General features: G+C 39.1%; 1 protein-coding gene across 16 annotated transcripts in view; it reads left to right on the forward strand.

Moving 5' to 3' along the window:
* NRXN1 (neurexin 1) overlaps positions 1–26,844 on the forward strand; it is a 716,955-nt gene that overhangs the window by 361,009 nt on the left and 329,102 nt on the right. The window lies entirely within an intron of this gene.

Raw genomic sequence — 26,844 nt, forward strand, 5'->3', positions numbered from 1 at the left:
GCATAAACGTTACAAATATATTTTATTTTCTGACTGAAAAAAAACAAACAAAAAAAACCAACTTTTTATTATCTTAAGCTATATTGCAATTTTCTTGAATTATATCATGAGGGCTGTAATTACTGTGAAACAGTTGACAAGGCTTATTATCTCCCTTTGTTGATTTCTTTAGGTGACACACTAAGCATTCCAATAATAAAAGCATGCTGAGTATTTTAGTTCTTTTAAATTTCATCTCAATAAAACTACATAATGTACACCAACCATCTGGTCTTTCAGGAAAATCTTAAATGTGTCATAAATAAGGTCCTGATTCACCAATGTCATAATCTAGTTTTATTCCAATCTAGTTTTACTGATCAAAATAGAATTATGCAGAGCTGAAAGTGGAGCAATAATGCAAGAGCCATGATGGTCCATGGTAACTAGTTAAAGAAAACTAATGATTTTTCTTTTTAATGCAGGTCATTTGAAATATCCTTATGCTACATGTATTTGTATCCATATGAAAAGGGAATGTCTTTAAGTGTAGGCATTTTTATTTGTATACATGTCTCCAAATGAATGTCTGATGATAGGAAGTGTTTGTATAACTATCTATTCAAGCATTTTGCATTTCTGTGTCTTGTTCTGATTCTCCAGTCTCCAGCAAGGTGCATCTTTGTGGTCAAACTCTTAAATAAGAAAATAGCTAACATCTCATGAGATTTTGGCTCAAATTATATCCAATAAAAGGCTAAAAAATTAGCTACATGCAAAAGCTGAAAAAAAAAATGATTCTCATGCAAGTTCCACTTTTCTACTCTTGATCACCTTTTAAAAACTACAGGAAAGACATGTCACTCTGTTTCTTTATGATTGAAAATCTATATTTATAATTGATAAAATCTATATTTATAATTGATAATCTGTTTCTTTATAAATGAAAAAACTTTAGAAAATTTGACCAAAGTTTTGTGTTTATTGGGTTTGCACTTCCAATAATATAATTAGTTATACTTCTAAGCATGTATTTATAAAGATTTTAGTGTCCTATCTAATACAGTAGAAAAATTGTGCTTCTATTTTTTAAATGTAATTATTTCTGCGTTTTTTTGTGACCTCTGATTTCTTTCAAAAGTAACTAAAAGCTATGAATAAGAAATTGTATATTTCACATCTAGCAATGCAAAAACTCTGTTTATAAGTTTGTGTTAATAGTAACTGATGTCTGAACCTGGAATACTGTGTAATTATTATTATTTTTTTTTTTTTTCAAGAAATTTAAGAACTTGCATAAGAAAGATAAATATTCACCTGTCAGTGAAGGCTCATTCATACAGTAATGTGGATGACACTATACACTATCAGATAACTTTCAGTATACTATTTTTGATGCTGGTAGAGGAGTATCTTTAGCACATGACTGCAAAAGAAAAAAAAAAAAAAAGGTTACTTTTTGTTTCCCCCAAAGTAATTTTGTAATGTTCTGTCACAAACATGAAATATAAATTTATTCTAGATATGGATGCTTTGTGCATCCTAGATCCATTATCCTAGATATGGATGCAGGGTCTGGTAACTGTAATTCATCTATCTTCTGCTTTATCTTGGCTCCTTAGATTAGTTTACATTCCAAAAGTCTACCAAGCAAATCTAATGAGAGATTTTTTTTTGTAATTATATATATATATATACAGGGAGGAAAATGAAGAAAAAATATGTTTTTATAATCTCAATGTCATATGTATGTTCCTAGACTACTCTCTGCTTTGTTTGGGAAGAGTACAATGGAAAGAGCAATGATGAAGTGTTACTACAGTTTTTAGCACATTGCATAGGCTACAAAACACAGGCTAAAGTTTTACAGCACTCAAGTAAGCCCAATTCCTTTTGCGTCCAGTGAGGTGTTTTCAGTGACAGGTCTGGAGTAGTAGTACCTGCTTGCTGCTGAAAAACACAGCCCCTTGTGAACAATTGAAGGATGTTCCTCAGCAGTGACATAATTCCATTGCCAATCATGCATGGAGCAACGTTAATTGACAGACACTGAAACCTAACCCAGTATTGTTACAGCAATACAGTATTCTTACATAGACAGACTGCCTTTACATTTGTTTGTATCAATTTATATTTTTAGGCTTATGTAAAATGGGCTATTAGTGACATCAAAATATTATAGGTGTTGATTTTGTTTTAACAGAAGAAAAATTGACCATTTAAAAATAAGTGTCACATATCATAAAAGAAATAGTTAAAATGTAACTGGCTTATGGAGAATTGCATCCTCCTGTATTGAGTGTCCATGTCTGGATGCTGGCAGCAGGTGACTCTATCAGGAAAGGTTGGGCCTGCCCCCTGCCAGACATGGCTGGTTCCAGCTGGTTCCAGCCACTTCCAGCAGACTCACCACAGGGCACAGCCCAGCACCTCAGCCACACTATGGCACCTCTGGGAAAACATAGATAGAATGGGCAAAAACACTGGACAGGAGGAGAGAATGAAAAGAGAAACAGCAGAGGCAACACCACCATCAGAGCAAGGGGAATGAGCAAGCATTTGGGTGGGAGTTTGGTCTTCATCCAGTGTTAATCCACCATTCCTCCCCGCTATTTTGTTCCACCAGTTCTTAGTGAATGTATTAGAGTAGAAATTTCAGAGTGACAAAATGGCTGAAAGAAAAGGGAACCTGTGGAGATAGTATAGTTTAGCCCTTCTGCACAGAGCAGGGTCAGCTGGAGCAGGGTGTTCAGGGTTGTGTCCATCCGGGTTTTTAGTATCTCTGAGGATGCATCTTCACAACCTCTCTGGACAACCTGTGCCAGTGCTCAGGCACCCACACAGTAGAAAACTGTTGCTTATATATAAAATGAGATTTCATGTACTTCAGTTTGTGACCTTTGCCTCTTGTCCTGTCACTTTCACCATCAAAGAGAACAGCCTGGCTCTGTCTTCTTTACTACCACCCATCAGGTATCTATAAATCACAGAATCATAGAATATCCTGAGGTGGAAGGGACCCACAAGGATCATTGAGTCCAACTCCTAGCTTCACACAGGGCTATGTAAAAATTAAACCATATGTCTGAGAGTACTGTCCGAACACTTCCTGAACTCTGGCAGGCTTGTTGCCCTGGGGAATCTGTTCTGACCAACCTCTTGGTGAAGAACCTTTTCCTAATATCCAGTCTGAACCTCTCTTGACACAGCTTCATGCCATTCCTTCAGGTCCTATCACTGTCACTAGAGAGAAGAGGATCAGCACCTGCCCCTCCACTCTCCTCATGTGGAAGCTATAGATCATCATGAGGTCTCCTCTCAGTCTCCTCTTCTCTGACATCAACAAAGCAAGTTGATACCTCAGCTGTTCTTCATCTTCCCCTCTGAACCTTTCACAATTTTTTTTTCCCTCCTTTGGACACTCTGTATTGTGGTGTGGTGCCCAGAACTGGACACAATACTCAAGGTGAGGCTGCACCAGCACAAAGCAGAATGGGACGATCCCTTCCCTCTACCAGCTAGCAATGCTATGCTTGATGCACCCCAAGGTATGGTTGGCCCTTTTGTCTGCCAGGGCACATTCAACTGGCTCACATTCAACTTGCTGTCAACCAGAACCACCACCCTTTCCATGGGGCTGCTTTTCAGCCTCTCATCCCCCGCTCTGTAGATATAGTCAGGCTTGCCCTGCCCAAGGTGCAGAATTGGTTACTTGTTCTTGTTAAATTTCACATGGTTGGTGAATGCCCAGCCCTCTATTTTGTAAAGATCTCTGTGCAAGGCCTCTCTACCCATGAGGGAGTCAACAGTGCCTCTTAACTTAGTATCATCTGCAAAATTGCTTAGTATTCATTCAAGGCCTGCGTCCAGATCATCTGTAAAAACATTAGAGAACTGGCCCTAAAATGGAGTCCTGAGGAACCCCACTAGTGACTGGACACAAGCCTGATGTAACTCCATTTGTTATAACTATTTGGGCTTTACCGATCAGCTGATTGATCACCCATCCGATTATTGATCACGCATCCTATTATCTAACTGTATGCTGGACGTTTTGTCCAAAAGGATACTGTGAGAAACAGTATTGAAAACTGCTGAGATCCAAAAAGATTACATCAGCAGGCTTCTCTTGGTCAGCTAGACATTAAGGGAAATTTAGTTAAACAGGACTTTTCTTTCAAGAACCCGTGGTTCTCTGTGAATTATGACTGAACTGTCTTCCAAGTGTTTTTCAATAACTCCCAGAATAATCTTCTCCATAAATTTGCCAGGCACTGAAGAGAGACCAATAGCCCTGTAATTACCAGTCTTCTTTCTTGCCCTTCTTGAAAACTGGGACAACATTTATGATCACCCAGTCACCTGGGACCTCTTCATATTCCCAAGACTGTTGAAAAATAATTGAGAGAGGTCTCACAATGACATCAACCATCTCAGCACCCTGGGATGAATCCTCCATAGATTTATGTGCAATCCACAGACCTGTGTGCATCCAGATTGCACAACAATTCATGTACAACCTCACAGTTAGCTGGGAGGTCATTGTTTCTACAATTACCTTCCTGCTACTCAGGGCTGTAATGCTCCCAGGGCACATCATTGGTGTTAAACACTGGTAAGGAAGGCATCAAATGTCTCTGCTTTGTCTATTTATGAGGTGACCATCCTCATCAAGTAACAGACCCATGTTGTCTCAATGTTATCTCTGTTGCCTTGTCCACACTGCCTATCCCTCCTGAAAACATTCTTCCTCATCCATCACAGGAGGCTGTTGGCCTTCTTTGCTGCAAGGGAATCTTGCTGACTCATGTTCAACTTGGTATCCACTAGAACACACAGATCCTTTCCTGCAAGGACTTGGCATTTTTGGTTGTTTCATGTGTTTCCCGTTAGCTCACCTCTCCAGCCTGTTGGTGTCCCTCTGAATGGAAGCACATGCACCTGGTCTATCAGCCACTCCTCCCAGTTTTTCATTGTCTTCAATTTGCATAAACATGCTTAAATTTACTTCCTGAGGTAAGCTGAGACTTTCAGCATGTTTCTGAGAGTAACTGCAGTGCACAAAGGTTTGACAAGCATATCGTTCCTGGGCTGTCACAATGTAAGTGTTTCATATGTATCATTCTCATCTTTCTTTTTGAAGTTTGGAGGAAATAATAAAATAAATAATTACTTGAAAATTGTTATAATATATTTTATTGATATAGAGTGTAAGAAGTATCTTTAATCTGGTCTACAACAGCGAATTATTATTCTGCTGCTGCTCACTATTCTAAGTGAAAATGTGCCAAGCTTAAAATTAAGACTTAAAAGTTCACTCAAAATATGCTGTATGTGAACTAGGTTGTTTATTTTTTATTTTTTCCAATCCAAAAGTGTTGTCTATGTGTCAGCTAGAGAGGAGAAGTTCATGGCATTTACTCCTGCAGAAAATGACCTGGGCTAGCAAGGGTAAGATTATAGCTTTACAGCTGTATTTGGGAATGGACACAGTTTAATCCAGAAAAGTTTCTATTGGTTTTAATTCTCAGTACTTCACTACAGTGAATGCAGAGTGCCTGTAGACTGTAAGCCTTTATGGTGACGCAAGTAGAAACATTCTGTGTGATGTCATTTCTTAAGTACTGAAAGAGAAACAAGGCAGGGTAAGTTTTGATCCCAAGATGTCATGTTGATTATCATTTTTTCTTTGGATTTGACATGACAGTTAGAGGTTTGGAGCAACAGTGTTCTTTAGATGTGATAGACAGAAGTGTTGTAAGTGCAAAGGAGGCCAGTAGCAGATCTTCTTACAAGATAGCATTATGTAGAAAACTGTACTAAAAGGAAGATTAATGACTGTTCTTACAAATGGATGACCGCGTGCAACTCCTCTGAGAAAGTGCATCATAAATGTTATAAATATTTTTAATAGCAGGTTATTAGACGAGAGCTGTCCTCCCAGAGTATTCAGCTTTTTCATAAAAGTGGGGTTGAATATGATTCTGGCAAAACAAAACCTATAAGAGATTGTCTGCTGTCTCCAAGTTCACGTGTGTTTTACTCACACAGTCTTTACGTATAACCATATTAGTGAACGTAATGCCATGTTTGTGGAAACAAATACTGCTATTATGGCATGAAAAATAGCAGACATAATAACATTGTCACATTACATTACTATAGAAATGTTCTGTGCCAAATTACAGGGCAATGTCAACACTGTCTGTTACCATAAGGGAATAATGTATTGGTGTTGTATTTGTGATGGTATAGCTAACACTGTGTCAACACTTCCATTAAAATCTATTTCTGAAGAGTTAGAACTTCACCATGAAGTCTCTTCTGACTAGGAATTTGACATTTTCAACCGCTGTGAGTAATGAAACTTAAAAAAAATAAAATAAAATAAAATATACAGCCAGCATGGGTTTGTGAAGGGTAGGTCCTGCCTAACTAACCTGATTTCCTTTTATGATAAGATCACCTGTATGGTGGACCAAGGGAAACCAGCTGATGTGATTTTTTTGGACTTCAGCAAGGCTTTTGACACGGTTTCCCATAGGATCCTACTGGATGAAATGTCCACCATACAGCTAAATAAAAACATCATACGATGGGTGAGCAATTGGCTAACGGGCAGGGCCCAAAGGGTTATGGTAAATGGGGCTGCGTCAGGCTGGCGGAGGGTCACCAGTGGGGTCCCTCAAGGCTCCATTTTAGGGCCGGTACTTTTCAATATTTTTATAAACGATCTGGATGTAGGAATAGAAGGTATTTTGAGCAAGTTTGCTGATGACACCAAACTTGGAGGAGTTGTGGACTCCAATGAGGGTGGAAAGGCCTTGCAGAGGGATCTGGATAGGTTGGAGAGCTGGGCGATCACCAACCGCATGAAGTTCAATAAGAGCAAGTGCCGGGTCCTGCACCTGGGACGGGGAAACCCTGGCTGCACGTACAGACTGGGCGATGAGACGCTGGAGAGCAGCCTAGAAGAGAGGGATCTGGGGGTCGTGGTAGACAGCAAGTTGACTATGAGCCAGCAGTGTGCCCTGGCAGCCAGGAGGGCCAACCGTGTCCTGGGGTGCATCAAGCACGGCATCGCTAGTAGGTCAAGGGAGGTGATTGTCCCGCTCTACTCTGCGCTGGTGCGGCCTCACCTCGAGTACTGTGTGCAGTTCTGGGCACCACAGTATAAAAAGGACATGAAACTGTTGGAGAGTGTCCAGAGGAGGGCTACGAAGATGGTGAAAGGCCTGGAGGGGAAGACGTACGAAGAACGGCTGAGGTCATTGGGCCTGTTCAGCCTGGAGAAGAGGAGGCTGAGGGGAGACCTCATCACAGTCTACAACTTCCTCGTAAGGGGGTGTCGAGAGGCAGGAGACCTTTTCTCCATTAACACCAGTGACAGGACCCGCGGGAACGGGGTTAAGCTGAGGCAGGGGAAATTTAGGCTTGACATCAGGAGGGGGTTCTTCACAGAGAGGGTGGTTGCACACTGGAACAGGCTCCCCAGGGAAGTGGTCACTGCACCGAGCCTGTCTGAATTTAAGAAGAGATTGGACTGTGCACTTAGTCACATGGTCTGAACTTTTGGGTAGACCTGTGCGGTGTCAAGAGTTGGACTTGATGATCCTTAAGGGTCCCTTCCAACTCAGGATATTCTATGATTCTATATAAAAAAAAAATCCTATTTTATTTTGACTTCTCTTTTACCAGGAAAAATCAAAAGCCCTCATTTAAATTGTAAGCTGTGTTGAAATTACAAGTTCATATAAAGCTTTTTTTTATATATATTTTGATTGCATTATAGAGATGCTGCTTTTCAGCTAAAGATATATCTGTAACAATGGTTAGATTTTATTACAAACATGGGAAAGGAATTTGAAGGAGACCTACTACGACAAGATGAAATCTATTTGCTGAAGTTGTACAAAAGCATATTTGCGAAGAGGCTGGCCAACCTGATAATAAGAGAACCAGAACGCTGAATAGTGTAAAATGGAGAAGACAACCCACAATAAAGTGAGGAAGTAGTAGACTGGTTTGACAAGCAAAAGGTTGCAGGTTGATAAGGACAAGAAGGACCTGAAAATCAACATGCCAGGGTTGAAAGCAGTCCACCCCAAGCGCATAACACACACACAAAAAAGAAATGTCAAGAGGACAGCATGACTGGGGGAAACTTTAACTTTTTTTTTTTCTGGGAAATGAGTGGGTGCTGCTCTAATATGCCTGTACTGTCATGTACACAGCATGAGTAAAAGGAGTTGGGTATCTTTGTGCAGGAATGGAGCTCTGCCCAGGGACAAGTGGAAAGCTAGTTGAGGTCTTAAGGGTTAGGGTTAGAGGGCAGACCAAAGCTGGAGATGTAGTGGTGGGTATCTGCTACATATGAAGAAGGAGAAATAGATGAGGCCTTGTTCAGACAAGTTTGAGAAGCCTCATGCTCACAGATCTGATACTCCATAGGTTCCATAAGAACTGGTTGTTCTTCAGGGATCTTCACTTCCTCCACAATTAACCCTGATGCACAGGAAATTAAGCAAATGTGGCAGAAGGCAGGAGGAGCTCCTGACAATACTCAGATATTAAAAGGCAGTGTGCAAGAGGTACATGCAGGGCCAGGTGGAACAGGAAGAATATAGTAACACTGTCCATGCATGTAGGAATGTGTCTAGGAAAACCAAATTCTAGGAGAACCTGTCTGGCAAGAGGCCAACAGGAAAAGCTCCTGTCAGCAGTGAAGGAAAGAGTGGGAAAATGTAGGCCCACCACTGAATAAGGTGAAGGAACCTCATGGCAAGTTATATAAGAGACCGATACTCAGCACCTTCTTTGCCTTGGTCTTTACTGGTAAGACTGGCCTTTTAGCACTTTCAGCACTCCCAGTTATCTGAGAACAGACATAGTTTGGAGCAAGACATACCTGGGTGGAGGAAGATCAGGTCAGGGAACATTTAAACCAAGTGGACATGCACAAGTATATGGCACCAAATGGGACACATCCTTGTGTGCCACTGGTCATTGTGAATTTGCTCTTGATTACCTTTGAAAGCTCATGGCTGCTGGGGGGCTGTTCCAGAGAACTGGAGAAAAAGGAAATAGTTCCCCTGTCTTCAAGGAGAAAATTACAGACTGATCAGGCTAGCCTCACTCCCTAGAAATGTGATCGAGAATATCCATCTAGAAGCTGTTTCCAAACATATTAGGGGCAAGAAGGCAAGTAGGAGTAGTCAGTATGGACTTACAAAGGATAAATCAGGTATGGTTGTATGACAGTGGATTCATTATTTAAATATTTGTCATTTTCTTGCTTAGCAGACATCTTTGTACTGATTTGAAAGCATGTTGAACATTCAAAATTGGGATTGAAGCAGGTATCTTTCCAGAAAATCAAATAGTAATTATCTCAGATTGAGCACACCAAACAGTAGATACTCTTGGCTGTTATTGAGGATAGACCAAGAACTTCCTTGTGTCATAGGACATTTAAAAAAACACATAGTTAAAAGTTTGAGAGATTTGGATATTAGAGTATTTGGCATTATACAAATTCCAGAAGGGATTGAATAATTCTCTTCTCTGTGTAGTGTTTGGAGAGTGCATTAAGTAATATTGAGTTTATAATTTGAACTACACAAAACAAAGAAACAAAAAAAACACAACCACATATTGGGTCAGCAATTCAACTTTTGCAATAAGTGAGCAGTTCTATAAACACCAGTCTTCCCTGCAGAACTCTGATCAGAACAGGTGAATTTTTGCACTGAATGAGGCAAGAGCCTTATACTATGTGAACATGCAATTAGCAATTATGTACGTAGCCAAGGAGGGGTAATTAAATATTTTACATAGAAATGTACAGGTGGCTTTCCCTAGGTTTTTAGTACTTTATGCTTGAAATTTAACATTGTTTGTATATACATACTCACGCACTGAAAAAGAATATTTATTATTTTCACTTAGCCATGCAGCTAGCTTTTTACAGTCTTCTGATCATATGGTGTTGACATTGGATAGTCATTCTCCTCTCACAATGTCATTCTTCTTCTGAAATGCAAATCTTAGGGTGATATTCACATAATCCCTTTTACATATCACTCTGGTGTTACCCAAATGATGTATTTAAATCCTTTTGCCACATCTATTTCTTTCACATTTATTAATTGATTTAGCTGTTCAGGATATTGCATCTTTTGGACCTTTTGACACCTAGATTGTAGGGTCATTCTTAATGCTACTTTTATGAGAAGGATATGAACAAAATTAAGAAATTTAATTAAACCAGTGACCAAAACCTAAACTAACTATATGAACCACTTCATAGTGCTTTCCAAAATAATAATTTTCTGGCTAAGTCTGCAGTTGCTAGCTAGCAATAAACATATAACCTGTTATTAAAAAAGGGATGGGAAATTCCTCTGAGTAATTTACAACACATTTGATTTCCATTTCCAGGGGCTGAGAATTAAAAATTTGTCCCTCATAACATACCAGTCTAAATACTTCATATGATTATTTTGCCATGGAGGCTTACAGTACACAGGAGAAATAAAGATAGCTGCACAGAAAATTACAGTGTAGGACAAGCTTCTGGAATGATCTGTTTGAAGAAATCTCAATTTGTTCAGTTTATTTTATCCAATCTCTCTCTATAATGAATATTTGGATTTTTTGGTGACAAACATCAGTGGCCTAATTTGTAAAAACGTCAAAGGAAGGAGGATTTCACACAAGCAGTCTTGAAAATGCAGAAATGTTGAGGTGTTTAGGAAAATTAGAAAAACTGTTAAAAGAACAAGGAAGGCAAGGAGTGCTACCTGGGAACCATGGCTGTGGAACAAGATTTTTAATATATGTCCAGTCTATCTATGTAAGTTAACAGGCATGCTTTTCTTGACAGTTTGAAAACAATCTTTAGAATTTTTCTTTATATAAAAAAAAATCTGGACAAGTCAAATGACCTATCCATATCTAAAATAGTTAAGAAATTTCCAGGTTCCTTAGAATATTTTTTTTTTTTTTAAGGAGGGAAGAAAGAAAAAAAAAAAAGATTGATAGTGATTGTTGAAACTCATATATGTGAGAATATTTCTAATGAACAGTAACAAGGAAAGCTTCAAGTGGGATAACATGACACAAAGGAAACCAAAATGAAACTCAAGGTAGCCAGAATAAATTTTTATAGCTGTGCTTGTAGCTCAGATAGAAGCAATTATGCAACACTTCTGGCCTACTCAGAGGTATTTTCTATTTCTCAATATTAAAAATGGAACATAGTGTCAGAAAATTGCAAACTTCTCTTTGCCTCTGGAGGAATCAAGGGAGTAATTAAATTGAATTTTGGTATGTCAATAATATCTTTCTCTTATTAATGGAGTAATGATTTTGTAAATCAAATCGTAGATGTGTTTCCAGTGTCATAAAGGTGAAAATAATTAAGGGGTAATTAAATATATTCTCATGGAATGAAAATTGTTCTGCTGGGTATTGTTAGATTCCTTTCTCTTGAACTTTCAATTATTACAATTTAATAGCATGCTATGTACAATCCAGTCTGAAATTTGGAATCTGTTGCAAAAGCTATTCACATTATAGCCATTCACATTATAGCATAGTGGATAAATATTGTCACTGTTCTTTCTCATAGATTTCTCTGAAAAAAGATACTAATACAGTCTTACAAACTGCAACATTTCAACAATATCATGTATTAATATCAATTGTAGGTAACTAGTAGTTTTCTGAGCAAGATTAACTGTTATTGGCACAACTGCAGCAGAAGTTTTACCTCCATAATAGTGCCAGTCATTCCTCTCCAACAAGCCCCCCAGAAAATAACAATGAGTAAGTGCTATTTTTTTTATTTTTTTAATAAATGAGAGCTGCAAGGATCACAAATGGTAGGAATGAAGAAAAAGCTTTCCCAAGCTGTCTTTTCTATAACCCATAGTATGAAAAGACCACGAAGTACATACAGGGAGTTTGGTAATATATACCTATTTTATGTGTAAGATATATAAGTACAATAACACAATGATGGGTGACACTTTAGAAAGGCAAAATTATTCAGTCTTTTCTGAAGTCTGTACAACTGGACTTGGGTTACTAAGGCAACCTGATCTTCCCCAGCATGTGTTCTTACTTGACAGATAGGTAGGTTAGATTCTAAGTAAAAACATACATATAAGGAAAACCTGTACTCATTTAAAACAAACAAACAAAAAATGCTCTTTGGAGTCTTCTGTTTTAATTTTTGTCAGCTACTGTAGAAAACCAAGGCAAAAATATATATATTTTTTATTAAAAAAAAAAATAAAATACCTGAATCTTATTTGGATAAATCAAGGTGTTCTGGAGTCCAAATTAATGATCTGTGCAATTCCTCAGCAGCAGAGAATGGAAAAATGCACTTGCTTAATGCAGGGCAAAAAGAAAGATAATTCAGACATTTTTGTAGTTTTCATGCTTTTATTCTCTTCCCATGAGACAGGATGGATATTGTACCTGGTTTTGATCACTTATTACTGGTGATTAGATGGAGCTGGCAGGCCAATCTGAATGAAATTTCAATATTCTTCCTAGCACATACATCCATAAACATGCTTGTTCTCTCTTAATATCACATGTGATCTTTAAGATCCTTCAATGTCTCATTTTGACTGAAGCTTACGAATCTTGTACATTGGTGTTTCTTTAAAAGTCTTTGTAGCCATGTTCTACTTAGGTATTTCAGGAAATTTTGAAAGAAGGTTTAATAGTAGCTATGAAAAATAGTGTTGGGAGCATCATATTTATGGGTAAAGGAATTTTATCAAGTTTTAGTTTCTGCTGGATTAATGAAGCCATCCAAAATACAGTCCCAGCCTGAGGAAAACTGTTCCATATTGAAAGTGGTCAATGTTCAGCTCTGGTTCTGACAAGCTGGATTTGAAGAAAATAAGGTGAAGAACATCTAATGTTCATGAAGCTCGTGCCCCAAAAGACAATTTAAAGACTGTATTAAGGAAGTTTGTTCATTTGTTGCTAATTCTGGAGGAGTGTTCATGCAGCTAAGCTTTATGCTATCACTCCTTGTTATGAAGGCATACTTCCAACTGAAAACACATACAAAGAAGCACATCATTTCACTGTAAGCATCCACACACTAAAAAGCACTTAAAATGCATGACATGCAGTATTCAATGTCAAAAAGCATTAATATTTACAGATACCATTTGCAAATCATCATAAGCTCTGAGTCTGTTGTACTGTATAAGGAAGCCTTGTCTGTAGGGTGTGGTGTTCTAAAATTCTCTGCCTTTTAAACAGTGAAAATCTTCAGGAAAAAAAAAAATCTGGTAAAATCAGTGGGCTTATGCTTGGGTTATGTAAAATAGTTTACAGAGAGACCAGAGTACCTTGAATTTGGGAACTTAATGACACTCAGAAGTATTAGCTGTGGAGGACCACTACCTCTTTTCCAGAAATCCTAAAAGTAGAAGATGATGTTGCTCAGTCCCTCTAAAAAGCAGGTTTTTGGTCACTTGTATGATACAATTGCAGTGTGCTGGGTACAAAAGGTATGCATATGCTTTCTAAAATAGGACAAGAGCAGATGCTTGCTACCAGCAAACTGGAATTTAGTTACAATTACAATCTCAAATCATGAGTTCAGTGAGCAATTTCAATATGTTGAAATCCAAAGTGACCACATGTGGCCATAAAAAGAATTTTCCCTGTCCCCCTACTGTTAAACAGAAATATGTGTTCGAGTTTTTGAAATAGTTCGAAATACTTCCTTCTCTGTGTTTTTGCCTCTTTTAATCCTATCTTCTGGATGTTAGCCTGGGCTCAGGTTGATTACTTTTATAGATTTTCTTCTGGTCCAGTGGTAATTATAGGTTGGCTTTCCTGCCTGGTCAAAAAATTCATCAGGAAGTTGATTTTAATCACTGATTTTGTAAGTGGCAGATGGTCATATCTTTGCTCATGTTAGTTTGTTTGCTTAAATACCGTGTTACTTGGTGCTTACAGAACGTACCCTTTTCTTTTAATTTTGCAAATTTTAATTGTAGCTGCTGTCACATATCTAAACAGGTTTGTGGCCGGCTCATATGCCCGGTTTTGACTTTGGGCCAGAAGTCTCCTGCAGAGAATCAGGAAGACCACAATGTTTTGTCACATCACAAGAAGCTGAAGGGCCTCTTCTGTCTTTCTCTGTTCCCCATGTTGTAGAATTATCCTTGTAATTAAAGTCCCCCGTCCTCTTTCCCCTTCAAGTAATTGAATGTCACTCTCCTGCCCCATAAATCAATTTTAGGATTGTCTTGTTTCTGTGTGTATTAAACAGAAAAGGCTTTCATAGATGCAGTGAATATACTATATTTGGAATGCAAGGGACATATATAGGATATGCACAGACCAGCTGTACAGCATATAAACAACAGTTACTCAGAATTTTTGAAAAACATCAGAACCCCTGCACAAATATACTTGTATTCTGCATGAGCAGCAAACTGGACATGTTTTAAATAAGTCAGATTTACTATGCATGAAGAAAGCCATGTGTATAGCTATTACACAGAGGTTTCTAGGCTGCTCAGGAGTGTCCGTCTCAACACACATCTACTAAAGATCCAATATGCATATGAGTAATGGACAAGTTTGGGATTCAGAATCTCAAAATCAGAAGAAAAAAAATGTTTAAGAGGCCACTTACTTTTTACTTAGATCTGTTTGGTAAACTTCTCCCATGTTTTCTTTGGCCAAGTTCTGTCATAACCTTGAGTTCCATTCTTTACTGTTTTATTCAGTCCTTCTTATTATTATTTTATTTTGTCTGCTACAAGAATGGGGACACATTTTAATAGCCTTCATTCAGTAATCCCTGAGGGGAAGTCTTTGTGGCAGAAAAATATTCAAAATGATAGTATCTCTGTAATTGAAAGCACAACCAGGAATAAACAAAAAATGTTTCCAAATTGGCTGCACAAGTAGTGGAGTGTCAGATCAAGTTCAAATACTTTCAGAACAGAGTGGATTTTACTTCTGTATAACAAAGGCCTGAAAATTACTAAAAATCACAATTCTGGGAAGATTTTGCTGAACAAACATAATCCTATTTCCCCCAGAAATTCTACCCCAAAGCTTTTATCTTTCTAGCCTCTACTTGCTACCAATGTGCATTACTACTGATATTTAATCTGAACAACTTAATGCAGCTTTACTGGGATGACAGCCAGCTTCAAAGAAAGCATTCCATCTCTTCACCAACAAATGCATTCCATCCCCAACAAATGCACAGGGACAAGAGATAATACTTTCACTGAAGATTAACCTTTTCCTGTGGATGATACAGTATGACAGAAAACAGGGAAAAGCTTATGGTACCAGTTAATAAGCCTATAATAGAAATGCATTGCATTGTAGTTTCAGATATTGAGAAAGGGTATTTTTCATAATTTCATTATTTCTGCACCAGGCTGTTTTTTGTTGTGGTTTCCGTTTTTGAGCCTGTTGACCAAAAGATAGATAAGTCTTTGAAGGAATTCCTCCAGCTTGCTTCTTAGCCCCATTCTCTAGGAATTTCAGAATTAAGAAAGGAATGAAATTATGTAATATTTACAAAGATATAAAAAAAAAAAATAAATGCTGAATTTATTTTTTTGGAAAATGTCAGGTTTGAAAGTCAAAACTGAATGGTCTTCTCTATATTTAGAGCAGGAACAGCATCCTTAGTGGCAAAATAAAATTCTCACAACTCCCTGCTAATGTACATAGAAACTTTTTTTTTTTTTTTTTTTCCCAGAATTTGCTTAGGTGACAGAAGGTGATTGCAGACACCTTCCAGGCTACCTGTCCTTGCTTCGCCCTCTGTAGGCCTCCTTTTTCTGCTTGAGTTTGGCCTGGAGCTCCTTATTAATCTATGCAGGCCTCCTGGTATTTTTGTCTTACTTCTCCTTTGTTGGGGTGCCTTGCTCTTGAGCTTGGAGGAGGGTATCCTTGATATCAACCAACTTTCTTGGGCCCCCAGGGCTTTGTCCTATGGTACTCTGCCAAGCAGATGGCTGAAGAGGCCAAAGTCTGCTCTGCAAAAGTAGCAAGCTTTTGTAGCAGAGTAGCAAGCTTGCTGTGCTCCCTCCTTGCTCCCTCCCCTCAGGATCCTGAACTGCACTATTTCTTGGTCACAGGTATGTAGTACGTTACCAGTATTGGTGGATTTCTATGTTATACAGAAACTTGAAATTGAAACTTCTATGTTATATAGAAACTTTCAATACACTTGAAAGTGTAGGAAGGAAAGAAAGTGTACAAGGATGTAGAAGACAATAGGGAATGGTAACCTGGCATATAAGTGTTTTGGGCCTTTTTCTGGGCAATACCAGTTAATTTGGAGTAGAGTTCTAAGTGATTTTAATTTGTAAATGGGTGGGGAGCTACCAATTTGTAATAATAGAAGGCATTGGGAAGAAGCTGCATAGGATTTTTTTTTCCTGCTTCTTTATGGATGGAAACTGCTGAAAAAATATAGATTCAATGATGAAGTTTAATGGGAGTTTTCACATTGCAGATGTTCTGTTTTCTAAGCAGTTATGTGTAAATGCAGACATTTTATTAGATGTATTTGTCTAGCTGGGAAAAGCCTTCATCTTTCTGGGCTGGGCAAGTAGAAAAGAGAAAGGAAGTACAGAAGACAGCTCAGGGGTCACTGAAGGCCTTCAATATTTAACCTTCATTTGCTTTTTGATCCAATAATTCTTTATTGTTATGTGGAAGTACATGGTTTAGTTCTCTCAAGTTGAGAGGTGATATCAATCCTTTAATAATGACCTTTGTTTTATACTACCAATAAACAAAGGGGAATCATGGTAATCCACTCCACTGTGTTATTACAAGTCATTGCACATTGCTCATTCTTTTTAGTGTAAAACTCATTATATTAATAAAATTATTGAAGTTTTTTTTTTTTTTAAAAAAAAGCATTTCTGAATTTTGCAGAAAGCATCACAAAATTGTTAGGTATCAGATATCACTCTGTCATAGATAGATGGTAATAAAAACAGTTAATAATCATGAGGAACACACATTCTTGACTAGGCTGTCTCTGTTTTGCCAAGGCTCAGCTTTTTAATATATAAATTATTTAACCTACACTTGTCTTTAGAATATATTTTTTTCATTATGTTCAGTTTAAATCAGTTTAAAAAATGAAATTATTCACAATATTTGTTTCCTTTGCCATCTGTGCTGTAAAACTTGTATTTATTAGTACTCTTGTTACATTTAGGTATATAATATGATTTATCTCTTCCCTTAGCTTAGTAAACATTTGGGTAGTAATTTTCTGTAGTTATTTATGACTGGACTTCGGGCTGTTTTCAAGCAGTTCAAGACCTTTATTTTTTTCTTATTGGAGTGGCATAAAAAGGCCTTAGGTCAAAATCCAATGTATCTACAGAGAGACAGTGTAATTACCTTACAAAGACAGAATGTAATGGTACTTTTGGGATGGGAAGTCTCCTCTATGTCCCCAGCCCCCAGGTTAACAAGATAAATGAACAAGAACATGGAAACAAAAAAAAAGGAGATCAAAAGTTTTCTTCTGGCTCTTCCTATATTGATCTGGATAATTGTCAGGATTCTCAGATACTTTGGTGGAGATGTGTTCCCCACTCACTGTCCACAATGGCTTGTATGCCAGCATAGTTAGGATCAGTTTGGGATTCATTCCTATTGGGATGTAAGTGGAAGACATAAAATATTGCAGTATTATATTGAGAAAGTGATAGTCTATCCAGACTATTGTGTTACCCAACAAAGCGAAGAGAGTAACTTTTCAAGGAAAATCTGTCAAACCTTAGAGGATATGTCAGCATTAGCATAACAATGAACAATTGTGTCCACTCCAAACTAGCAGCAATATTTCATATCTCTTTCTGAAAGACATCCAATATACTGTGACATCTGGGACCTGAGTTTGTAGGTGATAGATATGTTACAAAAAGATGATCCTAGCAAAGTATATTATTCAACTCCAGTGTTTATTTTTATGTGCGCATTTTTTCTGAAGAGTTATATGGCATCCCAAATTGATATGTTTCTGTAGCATGCTGCCCATTCATATTAACGTTTAAGACAGACATTAATGACTTTATTTATAAGAACATATGTGCCAATTCTGCAGACACTGAAATAAGCATGCAGTGATGTTGTGGTTATCATGATCATCTCCAAAAGTTGTTTCATTTCAGTGCTGATATTTGCCCTATGTTTATGCTGTGGAATGTCAATTGCAACAATCAGACTGGAAGCAATTTCTTTGATGTTTTTAAAAGTAGGAAATAATTTTTCACCTATCTGAATGCCAGTTTGCTGAGAGTAAATTAAAATGTTCCAGAACTGAGACTGGCAATTATTGCCAATTGTAACTTGAACGGCATGTTTTCAAATTAGTATTCCTAGCAGGGCTTTTTTTCCGTCTTCTTGCAAAATGTACCTCTTGTTTCATTGTATCAGTTTAAATTGGGAGAGATGAATATAGTGATCAATCAAAGGTAGTAAAAAAAAAAAAAAAAATCCTCTGATATTATATTTTCTTCATTTATATCTTTTGGAATATTTCCTGATCTGCTTTTCCCTTTGGCATATTTCAGTCATCTTCCTTATGGACCAAATTGTACCTTGATTTAAATTATTGATAAAGCTGTCTTAAATTCATTGGGAGCAAGATATAGGCTTTGATAGGCAAGATACATCTTTGTAGCGCGCTGTGGGTACTATCAACACCTATTGAGACTGAGGCCTTCATTGCTCTGATATGCTTAGTTTCCAGGATTGAATGTGCAGAGCCTATGCCTAAATATGGATCTGCTGCGTAGCTGTATAACCAAGGTATGGCATGAGGCCATTATTAAATTTACTTTATGCCTCTGTGGTTCCTGGTAATGCATTCTCTTCTACTGAGAAGACATTGAAACAAGCTCCTCAGGCAAAATATCCATTAAACTTTTTTTCTTTAAAGAAAAAAATCTTCTGCTAATCTGCTGCAATTTATATTTGCTTTGTGATTCTGCAGCCAAGCCTGTCAATAAAACTGTGCTAATCACTACGAAGTTAGTGGCTGTATGCATTCAGACATCCTACAAATAATGCTCCATAACTAAAACAGTATTCTAAAAGGGTTTGGTTTTGTTTTTCTCCTGCATGGTTAGAGTCTTGCAGCATGTTATTTTGCTCTCTTTTCCCTCCTTAAAAAATCCTTGAGTATTTTGTCTGATGAAATAACTGTTCTTACAGTGTGCTTTTTTCTTTTATGTAGTGTAGTTTAATGATAGAAAATGGATGTCTCACAGATAAAATTACATACTACATGCTACTGTGTCCTGTCTCAAAGATTTAAGCCCTGTAATCTTTTAAAAATTGATCATTAGTCACTTACCTTCCATAATGTTACTGTTGCCTAAAAATTTGGAAAACAGTTAAATTAAAAGAACAAAAAAAGAGAGAGAAGAAGAAGAGGCAGTAGGTAGCACTTTGTGGGAAGACTATTAAAAATGAATAGGGTGTGTAAAAATGTATCTTATAAAAGGTTTTAAGATCCCAGAAATCCAAGATGGGAAAAGAACTTCTCAACCATTTAAATGTATTGGATCAGTTTTCTATGTTTTGGATATACTGAAGTCTGTGGACCTTGAGGTGTAAACCTTATCACCTCATAAAAAAGCTAAAACTCCATTCCAATATTGAATATGCAACTTCTGTTCCATTGTATTCTCTCATTGAAGAAACTGAAGTTTGCTCAAGAGTCAGATTTTTTTGGAAGACGTGATGAATCAAGTTAATAGCAATAGCTAGCATTTGTTCTCTTTTTTGGCATTTTTGACTGCAAGAATATGCACTATCATGTGCAGTGAACAGTAATACACTGTTCATATAATTCGTATCTTGCTTTTTTCCCAATTGTTTCTAAGTCCTACGAAGGATGCTGAGAGTAACTTGTGGTATCTGAGGACAGGGGAATTCTTTTGAACACTGCTTTTAGCTAGTGAAGTTATTTTCATGAGCCATTCAGAACATGTTCTATTTTACACTATAATCTCCTGATTTTTTTTTCTTGTTTTGCATTTCTGCATCATAAATAGTCCAGACACTACCATGATGGATTCACCCATGATCCATCTCATCCACTCTTCACTACTAGCCAGATACCAGGTGCTTCTGATGAGAGCTTGGAGTCTGAGGATTTGAGCTACCTATAGGAAATACTGAAATTTTAAAAATGTATTTACATTTATTCCTAGGTTAGCTTTTGTTTTTTAAGCAATGTAGTATCTAAAGAGCATTACATAATGGAAGGGTTTATAGTCTCATTTATTCTAATTCCATACTGTGTGGTGAGAGCACAGGTGTGTTTTTGCAGTCTTTATCAAAATAATGAGCGATTTCATTCTTTAATACCTGTTTACAACTTCCAGTAATCATGGTTTTTGTCTTCTAATGTAAAAGAAGTTGATGCTTTACTTTAGCTATGTAAGTTCTGGATATTTTAATTAAATGCTGTTTCTGCGTTGTTTAATGCATGTTAGCCCAGAGTACTTTGCATTGAAATTTCATTTCACTTAGAATTCAGTAGATATAATTATCAGGGTACAATTGCAGCCTTAGTAGGCTCTGGTAAGGATGGTGAATTGCTTAGTCTGAAATGATTTGTAAACTTCTGTACATAAAGGTATAACCTGCAAAGATTCTGCTTTTCCCAAATGTAGATTGCCCACTTTGGGAATGCATGTGGTCAGATGCTCTCTGACATATTGCTTTACTGTCCAATTTGTTTGCCTTAGCTTGAGGTATTCCCATGTTAGCTCCAGGTGCCTGTTGTAGACAGCTACATCTGAACATCTACAGCATCATTTTAAGTAGGGTTGCATCCCTTTGAAACTTGGTAAATAACCATTTTTGAGAGACATTTCATGTTTTTCAGACAGGACAGCTTGCTGAGCTGGTTAAAAAGAACATAGCATCATGGTTGGAAGGGACCTTAAAGATCATCTTCTTAAAATTTGATCTTAAAGATCAAATCCTTCTGCCATGAGCAGGGACACCTCCCAATAGACCAGGTTGCTCAAAGCCCCATCCAGCCTGGCCTTGCGGGATGGGGCATGCACAACTTCCCTGGGGAACTGTTACAGTGCCTCACCACCCTCAAAGTAAATAATTTCTTCCTTACATCTAATCTAGACCTACCCTCTTCTAGTTTAAAACCATTATTGCTTGTTCTATCACTACAATTCCTGATAAATATGTTTGTATGTCTCTCTAAAAAATGGATTGGAAACAACTGAAAGACTAAAACAGCAGGATTCTGGGAAAGGAACAAAGAGATAACTATATATAGAGTCCCCACCTGGAGAAAAGTAACTTTTGGGGAGATCAAAAGATGCCACTGCTCTCAGGGAGCCTTCTGTAAACTGAAGGAAGAATATAAATTGAGAAGTGCAGAGAGATCCTCTGATGTGAGGTTACCGAAACCAGCCTTTAACCTTTGTAATTTAAGTCTCATGACCTGTGGAGCACTGTCTTGCTGCATGAAGAATGACTGATTTTTTCCTTTCTTCTGTCTTTCCCCTCTTCCACTTAGTTTAAAATAAAAAAAATTTAAAAAAAAGAGAGAAAAAAAGAAAACAAAACAGCTAGCCAAGTTACCCACACTCTGCTGCCTTTATTATCAATATCTTTTGGACCTAAGTTTTAAAATTTAAGGTAATAAGTTTGAGAACAACCTAGGAAAGAAGGCGAAGGCACCTGTTTTTAAAAAGATAATGAGTTTTCCTGTCTGGGTGGTTGTTTTTCAGCAGAGACATCAACCAAGTTATTCACCCCAAAAGGTTGTTTCCACAAAAAGAAGCTAACTTTCTTAAAACATGCCACAGACAAATATGCTACAAATTTTACAAAGGGCAATAAATTAGCTTCCAAAGGGCTTCTGACCATGAAAATGCTGAAATAAAGTTATTTGTTCTTGTGGTGTCCCATAGCACTCCATAGGGACAGCACTTGTTGCTCCAATGTCTTTTGGTTTCATTGTTGCTGTGCTGTTTCAGCTGAGGTTTGGAAGTTGAGAAAACACTTGAATTCACCCATCTGAATGTATTGTTTTAGTAGAAATCTTCTCAGACCTTCTGTGTCTGAAAAAGATATGAAATAGTCAATAGCTCCTAGGTAGCAGATAAAGAAAAAGAAACAATGAATGTGTTTTAGGAGTTGGTATAAAAAATGAGAGGAAAACGTTCATAGGTACCTCAGGCTTTAACAGTTCCACAAATGGTACTTGTTGCACAGAGAAAATTGAGGCAGCCAGACATGCAGAAAGCTTTATTCGTGGAGCCTGTGTATCACAACATGCATCAATTTCCATATTACCTTAGAAAAAATCAGGCAGAGACACAGAAATGAAGTCTAGTGGATAGCTGGGAAGAGAAGTGGTAGTGATCCCCAGATAGTGATCTCCTGGGTGTCCTGTCCAGCACAGCAGGGAATCACAATAATGTCAACAACCAGAGTCATTTTTTTCCTCAGTAATATGATACCTTTCATCAGTACCTGCTCAACCTTCTTGGTGGTCTTTGTTTAATGACACATTTGCCACTTTTACTTTGGTTGAAATTTCCTTAATTAAGGTGTAAGTTTTGCACACTAATTGACTGGTGAGCCTTGTGCACACTTGTTATTTGGTAATATTAATCGGATATTATAATTATTGTTTGCTTTCTTTGTTGAAATATAGACTTAAAAATTTGGAAGATCATGGGAGGATGGGGTAGTGGTGGGAATCAGTGCAGAGCTAGAAACTGAAACTACAAGGCAAGAGGTCGAGGAGACAGATGAAACTGTGAGTTAGACATCAAAAAAAAAAATAAAAATCACTGTCCCAGGGACTGACGGAAAAATGATTCAAAATGCAACAGCACAAGGATGCAAGAATAAGAGTAGTTGGGAGACTTAGGTGAAACCACATCCACAGTATAGCCTCAAGGTTGAAGTGAAAAAGGCAGGCTGAAACGGCAAATGTGAGGCCTTAAGCCATACATGAATTAAAGCATTCTGCAGCAAACGGAAAATCCTGTTTCTGAATGTGTCCAAAAGCACTTTAGTTTTGATGGTACAAAGCAGATAGTCACCTATTTCGGGCACATGTTCTCCAGAGTATGTGCTACAATAGCATTTAATAGCATTTAGAGCTATTAGAATATCATAGAAGTGTGTGGTCTTTTTCCCTCTTCTTGCTCCTATATATCTGAGAAGTGATAGATGCAAATTTCTCTCTAAGCAGTCTGTATTAGATACGTCCCCAAGTATCTAGCTGAAAATACTAGAGAAAGCAGCCAATGTTAGTTGGTTGGAGAAAATGAATACATCCTTCCTTTATTTGTGGCTGTCTTAAAAACATTTGTGTAAAGTTCTGAAGTATAGCTCACAAGATCTACTATATTCATAAGGAACGTTTTTTATGGAAATGAAAAAGAAAAGTAAAACTGAAATTCTTAATCTACTTTTTGCTTCCTTTAATGGGTATACAAATGGGAAAACATTGGGAATGTGAGAAGATTATTGCTATCATTTAAAATCATTCATCACACAAAGAATTTACCTTTTAGAGAAAACACCAGTCTGAATAAGGAATTCCTGTAATTAAAGGTGACCATGGCTGTGAGGTGTTTCTCAGTGCAAAACCTTTTTTTTTTTTTCTTTTTATAACAAACTTTCCATGGAGAAAAAAAAAAGCCAATCCTACAAACAGGATTATATTTGGAAAGTCTTGAGGTATTCCATATTGCTGTAAAACTGCTGTGCAGTTTTTCTGTGTTTCCATCCAGTTTGTCAATTAGCTGCTTGATTGTGCTGAGAAACAATCACCTAAACTGTCAAGACCAGACCCAGCAAACTAGGAGAAAATTCAGAACTCAAATACATGCATGAACACACTCAGTGTAGATATGTCCTTATTCAGCAGCAACAGTTCACTTTGCACTATAGTTCACAATAGCTCAGTGACAGGTACCTTACATGGCACACAGCTTGTAGGTACCAAATCCTGCCAACACCAGTAACACAAGTAACGTTACTGTATTCTGCACATCTAAGTTTTTGTTCCAATGAACTTCAGCTCCCAAATTCCTTCAGGTGATCTTGAAGTTGCACTTCATAGAATCACAGAATTTCTAGGTTGGAAGAGACCTCAAGATCATCAAGTCCAACCTCTGACCTAACGCTAGCAGTCCCCACTAAACCATATCCCTAAGCTCTACATCTAAGCGTCTTTTGAAGACTTCCAGGGATGGTGACTCCACCACTTCCCTGGGCAGCCTGATCCAATGCCTCACAACCCTTTCAGTGAAGAAGTTCTTCCTGACATCTAACCTAAAACTCCCCTGGTGCAACTTAAGCCCATTCCCCCTCGTCCTGTCACCAGGCACGTGGGAGAACAGACCAACCCCCACCTCGCTACAGCCTCCCTTGAGGTACCTATAGAGAGCGATAAGGTCGCCCCTGAGCCTCCTCTTCTCCAGGCTGAACAAGCCCAGCTCCCTCAGCCGCTCCTCATAGGACTTGTTCTCCAGGCCCCTCACCAGCTTCGTCGCCCTTCTCTGCACCTGCTCAAGCACCTCCATGTCCTTCTTGTAGCGAGGTGCCCAAAACTGAACACAGTACTTGAGGTGCGGCCTCACCAGAGCTGAGTACAGGGGGACGATCACCTCCCTAGCCCTGCTGGTCACACTGTTCCTGATACAAGCCAGGATGCCGTTGGCCTTCTTGGCCACCTGAGCACGCTGCTGGCTCATATTCAGCCGACTATCCACCATCACTCCCAGGTCCTTCTCTGCCTGGCAGCTCTCCAACCACTCATCTCCCAGCCTGTAGCTCTGCTTGGGGTTATTGTGCCCCAGGTGCAGGACCCGGCACTTGGCCTTGTTGAACTTCATGCAGTTGACCTCAGCCCATCGGTGCAGCCTATCCAGATCCTCCTGCAGAGCTTTCCTACCCTCAAGCAGATCGACACACGCACCTAACCTGGTGTCATCTGCAAACTTACTGAGGGTGCACTCAATGCCCTCGTCCAGATCATTGATGAAGATATTAAAGAGGACCGGCCCCAGCACCGAGCCCTGGGGGACGCCACTAGTGACTGGCCTCCAACTGGACTTGGCTCCATTCACCACGACTCTTTGGGCCCAGCTATCCAGCCAGTTTCTAACCCAACGAAGCGTGCGCCAGTCCAAGCCAAGAGCAGCCAGTTTCTTGAGGAGAATGCTGTGTGAGACGGTGTCAAAAGCCTTGCTGAAGTCAAGGTAGACCACATCCACAGCCTTTCCCTCATCCACCCAGCGCGTCACTTTGTCATAGAAGGAGATCGGGTTCGTCAAGCAGGACCTGCCTTTCATAAACCCATGCTGACTGGGCCTGATCGCCTGCTTCCCCTGCAAGTGCTGCGTGATGACTCTCAGGAGGATCTGCTCCATGAGTTTCCCTGGCACTGAGGTCAAACTGACAGGCCTGTAGTTTCCCGGGTCTGCCCTCCGGCCCTTCTTGTAGATGGGCGTCACGTTTGCTAGCCGCCAGTCAACTGGGACCTCCCCCGATTGCCAGGACTGCTGATAAATGATGGACAGTGGCTTGGCCAGCTCCTCTGCCAGTTCTCTCAGTACCCTTGGGTGGATCCCATCCGGCCCCATCGACTTGTGCACATCCAAGTGCCGTAGCAGGTCACCAAACAGTTCTTCATGGATAGTGAGGGCCACATCCTGCTCCCCATCCCCTTCCACCAGCTCAGGGTACTGAGTATCCAGAGAACAACTGGTATTGCCGCTAAAGACTGAGGCAAAGAAGGCATTGAGCACCTCCGCCTTTTCCTCATCTCTTGTAACTAAGTTTCCCCCCAACATCCAGTAAAGGATGGAGATTCTCCTTAGTCCTCCTTTTTGTGTTGATGTATTTATAGAAACGTTTTTTGTTATCTTTAATGGCAGTAGCCAGATTGAGCTCCAGATGAGCTTTGGCTTTCCTAATTTTGTCCCTGCACAGTCTCGCTACATCCTTAAAGTCCTCCCTAGTGGCCTGCCCACTTTTCCAAAGCTTATAAACCCTCTTTTTCCTCCTAAGATCAAGCCACAATTCTCTGTTGAGCCAGGCTGGTCTTCTTCCCCGCCAGCTCATCTTTGGGCACGTGGGGACAGACCATTCCTGCGCCATTAAGATTTCCCTCTTGAAGAGTGCCCAGCCTTCCTGGACTCCTCTGCCCTTCAGAACCGCCTCCCATATCCCTAAGCTCTACATCTAAACATCTTTTAAAGACCTCAAGGGATGGTGACTCCACCACTTCCCTGGGCAGCCTGTTCCAATACCTAACAACCCTTTCGGTAAAGAAGTTCTTCCTAAGATCCAACATAAAACTCCCGTGGTGCAACTTTAGCCCATTCCCCCTCGTCCTGTCACCAGGCACGTGGGAGAACAGACCAACCCCCACCTCACTACAGCCTCCTTTAAGGTACCTATAGAGAGCGATAAGGTGGCCCCTGAGCCTCCTTTTCTCCAGGCTGAACAAGCCCAGCTCCCTCAGCCGCTCCTCGTAGGACTTGTTCTCCAGACCCCTTGCCAGCTTCGTCTCCCTTCTCTGGACTCGCTCAAGCACCTCCATGTCCTTCTTGTAGCGAGGTGCCCAAAACTGAACACAGTACTCGAGGTGCGGCCTCACCAGAACTGAATACAGGGGGATATCACTTCCCTAGCCCTGCTGGCCACACTGCTTCTTATACAAGCCAGGATGCCGTTGACCTTCTTGGCTACCTGAGCACACTGCTGGCTTCACCTACTCCAATGTGCTTGTTACTATAACCAAAGTGGAAA

Source organism: Aythya fuligula, chromosome 3 (genome assembly GCF_009819795.1).
Source record: "Aythya fuligula isolate bAytFul2 chromosome 3, bAytFul2.pri, whole genome shotgun sequence".
Taxonomy (NCBI): Eukaryota; Metazoa; Chordata; class Aves; order Anseriformes; family Anatidae; genus Aythya; species Aythya fuligula.